Below are 14,790 nucleotides of genomic sequence, written 5' to 3' on the forward strand. Positions count from 1 at the left end.
CCAGATGATGATGGGGGTTGTCAGTGCTTAGACATGATGGACTGTATTTTATTGTAGCTTTGGTTTATCCAGCATCATCTGTTTACACTTTTACCCTCAGCTACGGTTCAGATCTACTGGAATCTACGTATAATTTTATCGTGAACTTACTTGAGCGATATATTACAAGATACATTTAGTTCTAAAGAATAAGACACGATAAAAAAAATAATCTAGATTATATATAATTCTCCATTAAGGAACATTTTTAAATAAGCTTTGCAGATTTCTCTACCACAGCGGCTACTTTCTACGTCTTTCCACCTGGACAGCTTGAAAATAGATTTGATCAAGTAAGGGAGAAAGGAACAGAAGCTAAAAGGCAAAATCAATCTCAAAGTAAATATTGTTTTAATTGTAAAGTTTGTAACTAGTTCTTACTTCTAAATCATTTTCACACTATTCCGTTTTAAAGAAACAATCTGAAATGTCAATATCATTTCTCTGTAACAATAGGAATTAATAGACCCCAGGCTTCTAGCAGGGATGTTTTGATAAAAGCACTGTTATGAAAAGAAAGGAACAATAATTATAAACTCATTTGACATCGTTTTTTTCAAACTATAGGTCAAAATACTTCTGAGATACAAACTGCCTTCAAAGAAGACAACAAAAGAGTAAGCACAAGCATGAACTATAGGATCATGTATATTCTTGCAGTTTTCTTCCCGTCACTTTTTTTTCGCCTTATCCATTCTTTTCTCACTCCATCGGTTGATCATTATCACCCAAGAAAGAACCCCCTAACTGGTGTATATTCCAATGATAGCTGATGCGCATGGTTTAAACGCAGCCTCTCCCTTCACACTGGCACATAGACTTGTCCTGGCTGGCATTTATTTTCAGGAAACTTGCAAGAACAAATTCAAAATTACTTAGGAGGGCTTAAGAGAGGAAGAAGCAGAGGTCAGGCAGACACTAACACTGGGAACACCGTGATCAACCCTAGCATTTACAGCAAAGAAGAGATGAAAACAAGAGTATCGTATTATGATTCCTGAATACTGTTTCTTGCAAATTTATGCCACGATACAATCAGACACCACTCTCAGTTCATTTTGGTCTGATCTAATTTACACAAAAGCTGCAGGCAACATCCTGACAAATTCAGCAGCACAGCCTTGTCTCTGTAGATGAATATACATGCACATAACACCTTATACTTCAGCCTCTTTTAAGTTGGACTCACAAAATAAATGGCACTATGTACTAATGCAATACAAAGTATTTCTACAGCTGTAGATCTGATTGTTTAAAAAAGTCCTGAAACCTTTGTCTATCTTCATTACTTCTCTTATATTCACCATTTGTGCCTGAGAACAAATGTGTTAGATTTCTATATTGCGTTGGTCACTCAGATTGAACATTTGATCAGTACATTTTGAACCGGAACATTGCTCACTACCCCAGCATATCATTTTCGAAAAATTCAGAGAGACAGATAATTTATACTATACAAAGTGACATTATTCTGGATATTGTCGATCCCAAGCTACAATGGCTGCAGAAAATTATGGCAGCTAATACTTTTTGATTAAAAAAAAAAAAAAGGTATCACAGCAGGTTTAGACACTGAGGGAAGGATCTTTGAAATAAATGCTCTATGAGCCCATTAACTTTTAAAATTACTTGAGCTCTAAGCTACTTACATGTTTAGAAAAAATCTTTAGCATGAGCTATGTGATATATGGACTCTTACCCAGAGCTTCCAAATTGTGATGAGTAGTCAGATGTCGAAACACAATGATATACACTTCAATTACGCTCACAGAACTGCAGACAAAGTAGTAAGAATCTTACTGACACATCCTGAAAACATCAGCCCATTGTAGTGACAAATAAGCATAGATTAAATATGTATAGGTCAAGAGCCTTTTTTCAATCTTTTCTGATTCCATCCATTAAATAGATGACATATCTAGAATGTGTCATATATTTTTCTGCAGATGTGAAGACCACTGGGTATTTTATGTGCCTTGGTTTGGATTTACAATACTTACTTAAATGTTTCAAAATATCAAGGAAACAGCAGTGGGCTTTTATCCGTTATTTGTATTGATTTAGTTGTTCCTTGATTTCTAGCAAAAGCTTTAAAATCACATTCGTCATGGTGCCTTGTTTTCACAAAACCCGTAATTTAGAAGGATATTTATTCATACATTTGAAAAATTATGTGAGAGAAAAGGGGGTTCTGGAGCAAAAACTGAGCTCACTTACATACTCCCACAGTAGCTCTAAAGAAAATTCAAACTATTTTATCCAGAGACTTCTAAGATCTCAAATACATGCAATGAAGGGGAAAAAAAACCCAGAACATTTTGTGTATAGATGATCAGAAAAATCTGGCACCAATAAAAGGTTTTAGTTGCCTGTATTCACTTTGCATTACATTCAATGTCATTACTTCAAGTGATTTCCTAAAGGATAGGATACTTTTAGTCACAAACAATATTTTTCTGTACTGGTGTAAACACCTTCCACTTTACTAAACAGCCTTCATGTAAAACAGAACCCCTAGCAACTACAAATACGGTGTCAATTTGATAATTACCTATGTATTACTGCAATAAAATAGTATAAGTATTACACAGGGTAGTAACTTCTTCACATGTGCACACCTGCCAGTCAAAAATCTGTTGTCACATTTCATCCACTATCAGAGCTGACAAAACATCATGCAATACACGAATCTCTATAGATACCCAGGCAAGTACTTATACATGTTTAAAACATTTTGAGTTTTTTCTTTCTCTCTGGAAAAAAAATTGCCACTATATAATTAAAGATAAAATAGCTATGTCCATTACAAGTTCCAAAGGAGGCAGGCACAGTTACAAACCTGACATTGCAACCTGCCTTTGAGAGGAAATTCAGTGACACAGAAAAGCACGTTTGACAAGTACATAGCGAGTTCTGCTAAGAAATGCATAGCTCTGTGTGTGTGTTGTGTGTCTGGATTTCTTTCTTTCTTTTTGGGTGTTTTTTTTCTTTATATTTATAGAAAGGTAAATAGATAGATAGAGAATGAGAGTATACTGATGTAATTTCTCCCTTTCTAGCATGAATTTTTATGCAACTACATTTCCCCAGTACTGAACAAGGCGTCTGTTGCTTCAGCTTGCCCTGAGCAGTACATAGACCTTTGCTCTGGGGAAGTAGACTCCAGTTGCTTCTCAGTGATACCAATGTCACTTTACACTACCCTCACTGTAAAAAGAGCCCTTTAAGAAAGCTGAAATTACATTTACGTTTGCTGTAAAATCTCTTCCAGAGATTTATAAAATAATTTTCACATACGTAAGAACGAGAGCTGGTTTGCTGACTGGTGAAACTCACGTCAGAGACACCTGACATAACCTAGAACAAGACTGTAGGCTGCTGCTAGTAAATGTTAGAACAGCGGGAAAAGCTCCTTTCTTAATGTATTCCTGCAATTATAGAATGAGAAATGCAATCGGTACATTACTCCTTATGCAATACAGGGAATTCCATGGACAGAGAAAGAATGAGGCTTGGCTGTGAAAAAAAGTTATAAAAATTAGGGTTGGTGAATGCTACATTTTAGAAAAGTTTGTCTCCTAGACTAAACACATAGTATAATGAGGAAAGATTTTCATTTTTTGCATGCATAAGTTCTAAGTGCAGTATTTATCATTTACTAAATCACACTCATTTTTCTGCATTTTGCCAGCAGTTGCATCAATTGTCATTTAACTGCTCTAAATAATGTGTTCTCTTCCCTGCTGCATTAAACTATTTCTATCAAGGCTAATGATTTTCTGATTTCCACATGCCAGTGAGCTTGGCAGTAACAAATGATGCCTCTCTTTTGCATGTTGCAAGTAGCTTAAATTATATTTTACATATCCATTTAAAGGATCATTAGTTAAGTTAATATCCTTGCTATTCAGGAGGAGCACGCATTTTAGTAAAGGACAGTCTCACTACATAGCCTCTGCTAGCTCTGAGTACATTTTGAATAGCCTTGGCTTGTTAAACTCACACTCAGTGCATATAGATAGGCTGTAGAAACCCTAAATATCTATGATGTTCCCAGTATAGAGGCGTATTATCACTTTGACATTGTTCTTATCCCTTGACTGCAAAACTATGCATTTCAAAACAGAACCCATCAAAACTTTTGATATATTTTTTTCTAAAGTAATTTTTAAAAGTAATCGAACAAAGCGAGAAGTAAGCAAAAAGCTGTGTAAGATAGGACGCTACAGAATTTCTGAAGGCAAGTAGCAATCATAAAGGGACAAATTTATAGGCAAAGGCTTCGAAAATCAAAATAATGCCCCACATTTATTGGGGCATTCCCTTACATTGTGTGTCACAACTGACTAAAATTCGAGGATATGTATGCATTATGCTAGGCAGTATAATACATTAGGCAGCAGTCTGCCAGTACAACAGTAACAGCACTGGGGTGATGTAATCATTTGGCAAAATAAGCATTCTAAAATTGGGGTCTATTCATTTCCACTGAAGCAGTTTCACAGGACATGGAATTACCTTTTGTCTGAAATAAACCACTTCCAATGCACTTTGTGACAACGGAATCTAAGGAATGTATTTTGGAGGTTTATACAAAGCAAATACAGCAAAATAAATTTTCTCAGTAATCTAAAGTGATTTCTCAGTAATCTGAATTCCAGAATCCAGAAAAAAAAGGTTTTATTTAGCATTAAAATCTCCTTTAATCCCCTTTTACAGAGGTAACTCATGCAAACATTTTAAAAGGAAAAAGCCGCAAAGACTTCCAAAGTTGATAAAAATATTTTTTTTCTTTAAACTTCTAAAATTCGACTTTTCAATTCTCCTAAGAGCTTAAAATCTAAATTTTTTTCCTCTATAAATATACTATTTGTTCCCCTTTCCCATCATCAGCTGCAACCTCCATCCTTTTAATCCTAGAGAAAAAGAAGGAAAAAGCTGACAGGGGCCGAGGTAGTATACAGAGGGAAATGGTATAAGCAAGTATTTTCTAAAAAGTCAAATGCAGTGAGCAATTCCTTTCCCTTCTGCAGCATCCACAGACAAGCAAAAAGTTCTGCTACTGCAGAACTTGTTCTCTGTGATTCCCACAAGGTACTTTTCTTGTTTCGGGGACTGATTATCAGATTTTTATTTTTCAGCTCTATCTTCCATCTCAATGTATACACAGATTCTACACATTCTTTTAACTTTAAAAAACAAACAATCAACCCACCCAAAACTTAAAGAATCACAAACTTTGAGAAGTGACAGAGCTAAAGGAAGAGACTGAGTTGCTACGAGAACCACCACTGCTCAGATGAAAAAGGACCTGCTGTTGCAGCTTCTGATTTCCACTGTTTGTTAATCTGGTTTTGACTATTTATAACTTTGTCAAAGCATTTCTGCTGAACTTTTCAGGACTGGTAGGTGGTTCTACAACTTCCACAGTATGTCAGGTAAATAGGCAGGTTTATGGAGTCCATTCTCTGCCAAGTACTACAGCACCGTTTCCAGAAATATGTTTCTAGTCATTAATCCAACCTAATATTTGGTCCTTTAAATGCCAGATTCTTCACTGTTCATAGACAATATATAGTAAACTGTAATAAATATTATTCAACTGAGCTGCCCAAAACAGGAGAAGTATTTGTTCAGTTTTCTTATTTTATGCTTTCAACACAGAATTTGAAACTCAAAACAAAGCACTCCTTTATATAGAGACCACTCCGTATCTTCTCACTTGTAGGTGAGGAAAGTAAATGACAAGTCCTGAGCACAACTGCAAGCTGTCCCCCTACCAGCTGCCCCCTTCCTCCAGCCCTGCTATGCACTCCTGCGGCTCAGTGGACACCCAGGTAAAATAAATCCCACACAAGCTTTTCTGGGCCCTCGTCGCAGGAACGCAAGGAGGCACAGACAAAGTTCATCTGCCAACGCATCCTGGCCCCCGACGGGGCGGTCGCTGCACTCCCCCAGCCCCGCAGCAGCTCCGTCCCCCGGCCGGGCTGTGCCGGCAGAGCACCCACTGCCCGCGCACGGGGAGACATCCCCTCCCGCCGTGCTCCTTGTCCCAAAACAGAATACACAACAGACACAAACCGCCCTCTGCTGCAGGTGCCGAGAAATGCAATGAATGGCGAACCCTTGCCAATTTTGCCATCCGTCAGGTTTTGACAATCCCAGTGAAGTAACGCTGCCTGGTACGCTTGAACCAACTTTCATCTTATTTCAGTTTATTTAAAAAATACAAGCCTTTTTCACCAATACCCAATTTTAATATATCTTTGGTTTTGCAGGTTATAGAATCATAGAATTGCTGAGGTTGGAAGGGACCTTTAAGATCATCGAGTCCAACCTTTAACCTACCCTGACAAAAGCCACTTCTAAACCATGTCCCTAAGTGCCCCATCTACCCTTTTTTTAAACACCTCCAGGGATGGTGAATCCACCACCTCCCTGGGCAGCCTATTCCAATGTTTAATAACCCTTTCAGTGAAAAAATGTCTCCTAATATCTAATCTAAACCTCCCCTGACGTAACTTGAACCCGTTTCCCCTCGTCCTATCACTTGTCACCAGGGAGAAGAGGTCAGCCCCCATCTCTCTACAACCTCCTTTCAGGTAGTTGTAGAGGGTGATGAGGTCTCCCCTCAGCCTCCTCTTCTGCAAGCTAAACATGCCCAGCTCCCTCAGTCGTTCTTCATAAGGTTTGTCCTCCAGACCCCTCACCAGCTTTGTAGCCCTTCTCTGGACACGCTCCAACACCTCAATGTCCCTCTTGTAGCGAGGGGCCCAAAACTGAACGCAGTACTCGAGGTGGGGCCTCACCAGTGCCGAGTACAGGGGGACGATCACTTCCCTAGTCCTGCTCACCACACTGTTCCTGATACAGGCTAGGATGCTGTTGGCCTTCTTGGCCACCTGGGCACACTGCTGGCTCATATTCAGCTGGCTGTCCAGCGTTTTATAACACCATTAGGTGTTATAAAACACCTAATTTAAATTAAAACTCAAAATCCAAGTGGACTGAAAAAAGGACCAGTAAAACGCAAACTCCTCTCCTTAGGAAACGTACAACCAGGAATGTCAGCTGAAGCTCCCTCCCATTCATAAGATTGATTTTCTTGGTGAGTGCACAAAACAGCTAAGGCAGTCTCCTAAATATTTACCCACAAGTGATCTTAATCTATTATGGCTAACACATCTGACTAACCACTATTTGACAACTACTGATTTATTACAAGAAGCGATATCCCGGCTGCAGTCTCTGTGCGAGATTTGACAGTCAGCATCTCCAACATGCTTCTTGCTGACAACGTATCATCCTTGCTTCACATGCACCTTGTTTCTTAGAGCAAATATTTAACCCATGTAACTGTGTATGAAATTGTAATTGGACGTGGGCAACATATAGCCCCTAAATATCAAGTAAAAGGCATTAATCGACATGTTTTGATCTCTGAAAGACTTAATCAGTAACACAGTATAGAGCCTTTCCATTTTCCTGTGAAATGAATTTCAGAAGGCCGTTCCCAAAAGCTTGTATTAGACTGTGTCACAGGTGGCATTTACTGTAATTTTTGCAGATCCTGTCCAGATGAAAGGAAAGCTTGACTGGCTTAGAGACTCCAAAATATCTCCTCTCCGAGACCTTACTGGAGTATGTGCTGAGGCAAACTCAGGGGCGGCGTAAGACAGTTTGCATTGCTCCTTGTCCCTTCCCACCCACAAATAATTGTTCTACAGACCCACCTGCTCACACCTTTTGTGGGTGATCTTCGAGCTGATGAAAACTCAGACTACCAACAGATACTAAATTCCCTAGTTTTAATACTAATAGGACACAAAATATTCCCCCTCATATAATATGGGGCTTCCTGAGCACATTCAGGTCAGTTTAGGGTGTCCTGCCAAGAGCCTCGCAGCCCAGCGCTGGCTGCCAGCTTACATAGCACAAGGCTCTGCACCAGCCAGCATGCCACGAGTAAGAGAAAAAAACATGCGTGCGTATAGCTCTGTTCACGGAAACACCAGAATTAATTCAAAAGAGCTTTAACTAGGATGTCTCATAGCTTCTGTTTCTGGCTCAAATGATGCCTTACCCTTTCCAGCGCAGACTCAAGAGCAATAAAACACAGTACTTACAAACCACATTGCTGCCATTACTATAGTGCAGTATTTTTTCCACAGACCCACTATATTCCTCACATTTTCAAATATTCAGGAAAAGTAACTGTTTCTCAAAAATACACTGCTTGACCCTCCTTTAAAGTAACTGCCTATGCATCCACATTACTCTGGGCAGCTTTGAAGTATTTCTGAATCCAAAATGCAAATTAAATCTGGAGCTTTCTTTACAGTTTATTGACAAAAAGATACAGCTGTTGCACAAGGAAGTCAAATAAGCATGCCTGTCTTTCACCATTACACTTTACATATTGAATTAAATGTCTGAAATTAAGAAAATTAGTTCCCTCAGGTACAAACCACAAGCTTTTATTTTCTGTCAAGTAGCCACAGAAAAAGGACAAGCCTTGTTAAATCATTGTTGTAATCATAGCATGTGTTCTCACTACAGATTTCTTAGCACATGGAATCTATAGCTTTCATAAAAAGACAATATTAAACAAAGATATATCCTATCTAGTCACCAGGGAACAAATGTATACTTTTACGGCACATTGTCTGGCCTTTTTAAGTTAACTGAGATAAAGCTTTCACATACATCATTAGTCCCTTCATTCTTTATACACCTTGTTTATAACTAAGTTACTTCATTTTTTCCACAGCTCCCACTATTGATATTGTATTGGTAACAGCTGTGTAAACAAAACATCACCATTGTAACTACTCCATACAAACTCCCATAGGAATAAATAAGACAGTGGTTAAAATGCTTGTAGCAATTTATGAATCTAAATCCTTGACAGGGACAGAAATGTAAACACAACCTGACTCCGCCACCCCTGGTTTGGAGGTTTACCAACGCAGTTTCTGCTGGACCTGTCTGTTCCTGCCTATGACACCCCCACACAAACACTGACATCAAAACCTTTGCTAGTTGAGGGCTGCGTTTCCTCTGCTGGAAAGCCAGCACACATTGCTCCACTTTTATGCAGGGTAATAGATCCCCCTACACCCTGCCACATTACAGGAATACAGCAAAGTGACTGATTTGACACACGGCACAAGGCTTGCTGCCTTTTAAATGGCTAATTCCCCTGTTCAGTAGGGTCCCACCGTTTCTGTTCTAACAAGTTTACCTGTCCTTCAGTCAACTATACAGCAAGTTCTCAAAATTTTAACTTTTCTCAACAGCTTCAAAAACTTAGACAGACTAATTCCCTAGAGTACTATCACTGAAGAGCCCCTTTACCTTCATCTATGTAATTAGGTCACAACGTAATAATTCTTTCAGTACTTACGATAATCAAGGGCAAATCAGGTATCTAGCAAGATAACGCTGGTCAGAGACAAGAGACGGTTATCATTGATTATTCTGAATGTAAATCAGTACAAAATGTATTATGAACACAATGCACTTGAAAAACCACTAGCATTTTCTAACATGTTCTTAGGTGGCATCCAACATTTACCTCCAAATGGAGGAAACAGAATGAAGAATGATTTTTTTTTTTTTTTGGTCTCAGAAATGAACAAAGCTAGGGTACAGAAACTGTAATAAGGAATTATCATAACCTGAGGGAATCTATTAAATTTCAATTAAGAGTAAAAACTTCAGGCTATAAAACTGAAAGGGACAAACATCCCTTCAGATCAGAATGAAAGACATCTTTAAAAATCAGATCCTAAAGGACTAGATAGATTAAATCCCTGCATAAACTCAAAAATCCCAATTCCCAACCAGCAGTAAATAGAGCTAGTCTAATTTATTCATGGTGTATTCTATCATATTCAATAGAATACAACGTTATTTTGCTGTTTTGAGTTATAACCCCCTACTCATAGAGGTAGCTTTTGATTTCATTTCCATTGCCTTGGGCAAACATGGCTGAGGACCCACAAGGCTGTGTCAGATGCTGATTGATTCATTTGAGACTGGAAGATAATAGAAACTGCTCAAATTGACTGCAAGAAAAAGAAATCTGAATTGGGACATAAGGCAAATTGTAAACCAGCTTTGTAATCTTAATTTTAAAAATTAGTTTAACATGAGAAACACAAGGATTTTAGTTCAAAATTTTCACATAAGCTTACCACAGCCCATTACAATTTATCCGTTGGATTAATATTCTTTAAATTTTGTGGAGATTAGAGGCTACACGAAGCCTATAAAACTGGAAGTTAAAAAGGCATACTCTAGACATTCATTTATCATCTATTCATTGAAGAAGCTCAATTTCTTTGATGCCATGTGTGTGTTTTCCAATGAGTAGAAGGACCTCATTTAACACACTGTCTTCAAACGGTCTTTTTAGTAAACTATTGCTGATTTAAGCCCTCAAAGTCAAGATAATGCAATTAGAGCATGGGAAAAGGAACAAAGAGCAGCAGCATAGCTTTCTGTCATTAGATGGTCATGTATATAAAACACAAGTGACAATAATCATTGAGTATATCTGCAGTGCACAACTAAGTTGAGTGTAAAGGTGCGTGAGCTACTGTGGGTAGCTCAGAGCAGTATTACAGCGTTGGCAGCAAGCGCTCCAGATGGCAAATGTACAGTATGAACAATATAAACACACCTTAAACTTTAAATATTGATAGTGAGGGAAGGGATCATTTCCTACTTCTGTCCTGTTCCCGCACCTTAACCTCCAGCTCTCTCATTTTATCGTCAGTCATGTAAGAGATTAGTGCTTACAAGAAGTTTCTCAAGGGGGCATTAGGAAAAGAGGATAAATTGGACAGCTTGGCATAAAGACATCCCGCCTTTGAAGTTGTCTATGAGATGAAGTTCACTCTCATGTATTTTTAACAGCAGGTTTGGTACCACAACACAGCACATATGCAAACAAAAGAAACTAAAACTGGAATTAAACAGGAAATCAAACATAAACACCATCAATAAATAAAGACCGGAGTACCAACAAGTCACAACAGTAGTTTTCTTGAATCCCATTAAATTGTAGATTTCTGCTTTGAGGACTGTTTAACTTGACAGAAAATGCTAATCCTGCTATAAAAGGTGAACAACTGAGACACAAGATAAAGAGTACTTTGTCTTTTATGACGGCTTACTACTTATGGATCTGATATTTAGGGGACAAATTTAACATAAAAACTTATATTTTATAACTAAAATAAAAAATATATAGCAAACATAATAATGCTTTGTAAGTAAATGTTACTGACATCATTATCCATATTTGTCTCACACATGAAAATTAACATGAATGTTGTTAGGGATAACACCAGCCATGCAGCAACTCAAAATAATGCTATTTGCTGGAAATTAATGAATTTGTCATATATTAGGTTCCCTTGTCATACCTTCAGGGTAGAATGCATAGAAGGACATTAAAACACTAAGGGAGTCAACGAAATTGCTCCACGCTCAAGAAAGCTAGTTACTTTGGCCTTCCTAATAATAGGACCTAAAGTACTTCGGCTGTTTCTCTCTGCTATGGTTGAGACCCAAGCACAGGGAACCCTCAGATTCCTCGGTGACTGCGTCCCATGAGGCAGCCAACACAGCCAGCTGGGGAGAGTCTCGCAGTCTCGGTCTAGGCACAGTCAGAGACCGCTGATTCTTGCTAAACCATTCTCACTTGCTAACGACTGATCCAGAATCGTTCCAACTTCTTGGCCCAGAACAATAGTTTCTGTATGATGCTGTCAGTCTCCTGCACCACCGGGGCCTATAAGAAGTATGAACTGCAGCATCTGCAATGCATTTTAGGAACTAGATTGACTGTTAGGTCAGAAACCGTGCTGCAGACTAAGCCTACAATGTACACTTAACTAAATAGTCTTTAAGAACATATCTGTACTTATCAGTTAGTTTAAGACACTTTTTGGGTGTTTAGGGTTTGTGTGGGTTTTTTTTTTTTGAACTTCATATGTGTGAGTTCTTTTAAACTCTGTATATGTTTCAATGCTTTGTGCTATCAGCACTCTCCTCCTTTTTTAATGTATAGCAATTGCCAATTTGCAGCCACCCCCTTTCTCACCTTTGCTCTACAATCAAGGTATCACTATTCTGGGTTTTTACCCAGAGTAAGAGACCTTATTCCATACCTTCAGATTAGTGAGGAATTGCTGCTTCCACATATACAAGCTTTCCTCCTACTGGAGAATTTTCCAATGTGCCAGAAATAAACACCTTTTAATGGTGGTCCTATTTTCAAAATTTGGGTTGTCTTTAATTCCTCCTTTTGCTTATTCTGTATAATTAGGAAATGGAGGAGCATAAGGCGAAGACTTAATACAAAGTAGTATGGCTGCAGGCACTTTCTCTACGGCCACAGAGTAAAAATATGGAAAAGTAAGCAGGTGGGATGCAAAAGTAATGACAATACTGTAAGGATGAATCTGAAATACAACGACATACCCTTAAATTGGAGAGTGACTAATCTGGATCTGGAGGGTCTGCACGTGTACATGAGAAACGGCAAAGGTCACAAAGCTGACTGGTATTAAGCAGTACCATAGTTACACGGTGTTCTCTGGTGCAATGCATTAACTGAGTTGAAACACCTTGAGAATGCTGATAGTGGCAACTGGACTGGAGTAAGAGTTGGTGATGCCGTGCCATGTAAAGTGGATCTAAGGCCTCTGTTAGCTTAGGGAACCTCTGGACTCTGTTTCAATCAATTCACAGCAGAGACGTGTCTTGTAGATAGCATCGGCAAGAAGTTTGTGATGAGATCTTTATTTTTAATATATATCTACAGACACTATGGACAGAAATGAGAATATTAAGTGCCCAAGTGATGGCCATAATCAGAGAAAAACTATATCATTAAAAAAAAAAAAAAAGACCTGCACCATAGTACTTAAAAAAAACTTCAGTACAGAAATGCCACTTTCAATATATCTAATATAAATGGTAGCAGAGCTTCATGCAGAATCTACCAGTACAATTAACAGATAGTCAGATTCTCCTGTCTATCAAATGGCTACTCATTGAGTTAGACTTCCCTCTTTCAAATGGGACTCTCTCACATCTGAAGAAACATGAACTGCATAGCTAAGTGCTAAGTAGAACTAAAAATACAAAAAATAGTTGCAGGTAAACAAATTCTGAAGTTCGGGTTTTGCATGCTCAAGGGCGAAGTGCTGGATTAAATCTGACAAATTTCAGCTTTAATGTCTTTTCTCTCAAAAGCCTTTATTATTCTACCAATATTGATAGAGACAGCATCTTGAATGACATCCTTATCAGAGAGATTAGGTAGCGTCTGTGAACCTTTCTCCTGAAGGGTAAATGTCACCATGAGCTATTATTTGCAAAATATATGAGGAAATGAGAAATTAGAGTTTCTTCAATAGTTTTTGAAAACTGATTTTTTTGGCTGCCATCCACATTTGATTTAAATATTTAAACATGTAGCATAAATGGTCAGAAGCATTAATCGTTATTCAATTACCGGCTGTTTTTGTATTCAACCAAATCTACTGTTGATTACAAATGCTGTAGTAGTAGTAAGTAACAATGTTGTCACTTAAAACGTTTGTAGGTTTTACAATACGGTGCACAGCTGAAGTTTTTAATTTTTATTAACACAGATGCATAAAGAGTTGAAAAGAAGAATTTCTCATTTCACTTATTCCTGTTAACATTTGTCCACGTGGAAAAATCTTGAAGGAATCACACTGCAAAGATAAATACTGGGAAACCAACACAGTCTTGAGCTATGACAGTCTGAAAAAACTATGGAAAGGAAAAATCTGTTCAAAATAACGTATACGGGAATAAGTTTCAAACAACATTTACACGGCAAGGTTTTCACCCCAAACCTGACTGAAATAGAAGAAAACATGTAAATTTCTGTAAAATTGGTAAACGAAGGCTCTGTTGCACATGAAGAAAAGCGGTCAGAGGGAACAGCATAATATGAAGAAAAAGTCACCCAGTGAGACAAACGCACAAACTCACTTTGCACGCTCCAGCTCAGACGGCGGGAGGGCGCCCATCCTGTCAGTCTGTGTGTGACACCGTCCCCAGGACAGCTGCCGTCTGGTGGGTGCCCAGCGGCTGCTCAGCACTGCCGGACAGTAGGAGCAGAAGGCATCATTTCTGTTTCTCCATTTCAGAATAGCTTCTAAAATGTTTTGCTGTAGAGAAAATTACTTTCACGCTACCTTAAACACTCGCTGAAGAACGCTGACAGCACAGGTTGCGGTCGGAGCGAAGAGTGCCGCGGTGCGGTCCCCTGCGGCCTAGCGCGGCAGCTCCGGCCCTGCTGCGGGGGCACCGGACGCCCCCGCGGAGCAGCGTCTTTCCGGCCGGGCGTCAATACCTTCTGGGGCCGCGAGTCCTCGCCGGGTACCTGTCACCCAGGACTCCGGAGTGACCGCACCCCCCAGCCCCGCCCAGCTTCCAGAACCTTCCAGAAAGAACTGACGATTTACCTGAGGCGCGAGATGGCGCGCGGGGGGGTGGGGCGTGGCCGGCTGTATCAACGCAGGGGAGGGGCCGCCCCCAGCGCCCGGACACCCGTTTCGTCGGTTGGGCCAATGCTGGGCCTGGGACTGGTGATATATTTATGGCGATACATCAGAGATAGATGTATCTATCTGTCTCCATCTGCTTCTCTTCCACTTGCTCACATGAAATAAACCTGGCGAGTGTTTCCAGCCGCCC

The 14,790-nt window shown here is 39.3% G+C and overlaps 1 protein-coding gene across 1 annotated transcript in view; it reads right to left on the bottom strand.

Moving 5' to 3' along the window:
• Positions 1–14,370, bottom strand: part of TENM2 (teneurin transmembrane protein 2) — a 1,449,326-nt gene extending 1,434,956 nt beyond the window's left edge. The window contains exon 1 of the mRNA XM_074604292.1: positions 14,289–14,370. The gene's annotated coding sequence lies outside the window, so the exon portion shown is untranslated. The remainder of the gene's footprint in view (positions 1–14,288) is intronic.
• Positions 14,371–14,790: the final 420 nt, after the last annotated feature.

The sequence above is a fragment of the Larus michahellis genome, chromosome 11 (genome assembly GCF_964199755.1).
Source record: "Larus michahellis chromosome 11, bLarMic1.1, whole genome shotgun sequence".
Classification (NCBI taxonomy): domain Eukaryota; kingdom Metazoa; phylum Chordata; class Aves; order Charadriiformes; family Laridae; genus Larus; species Larus michahellis.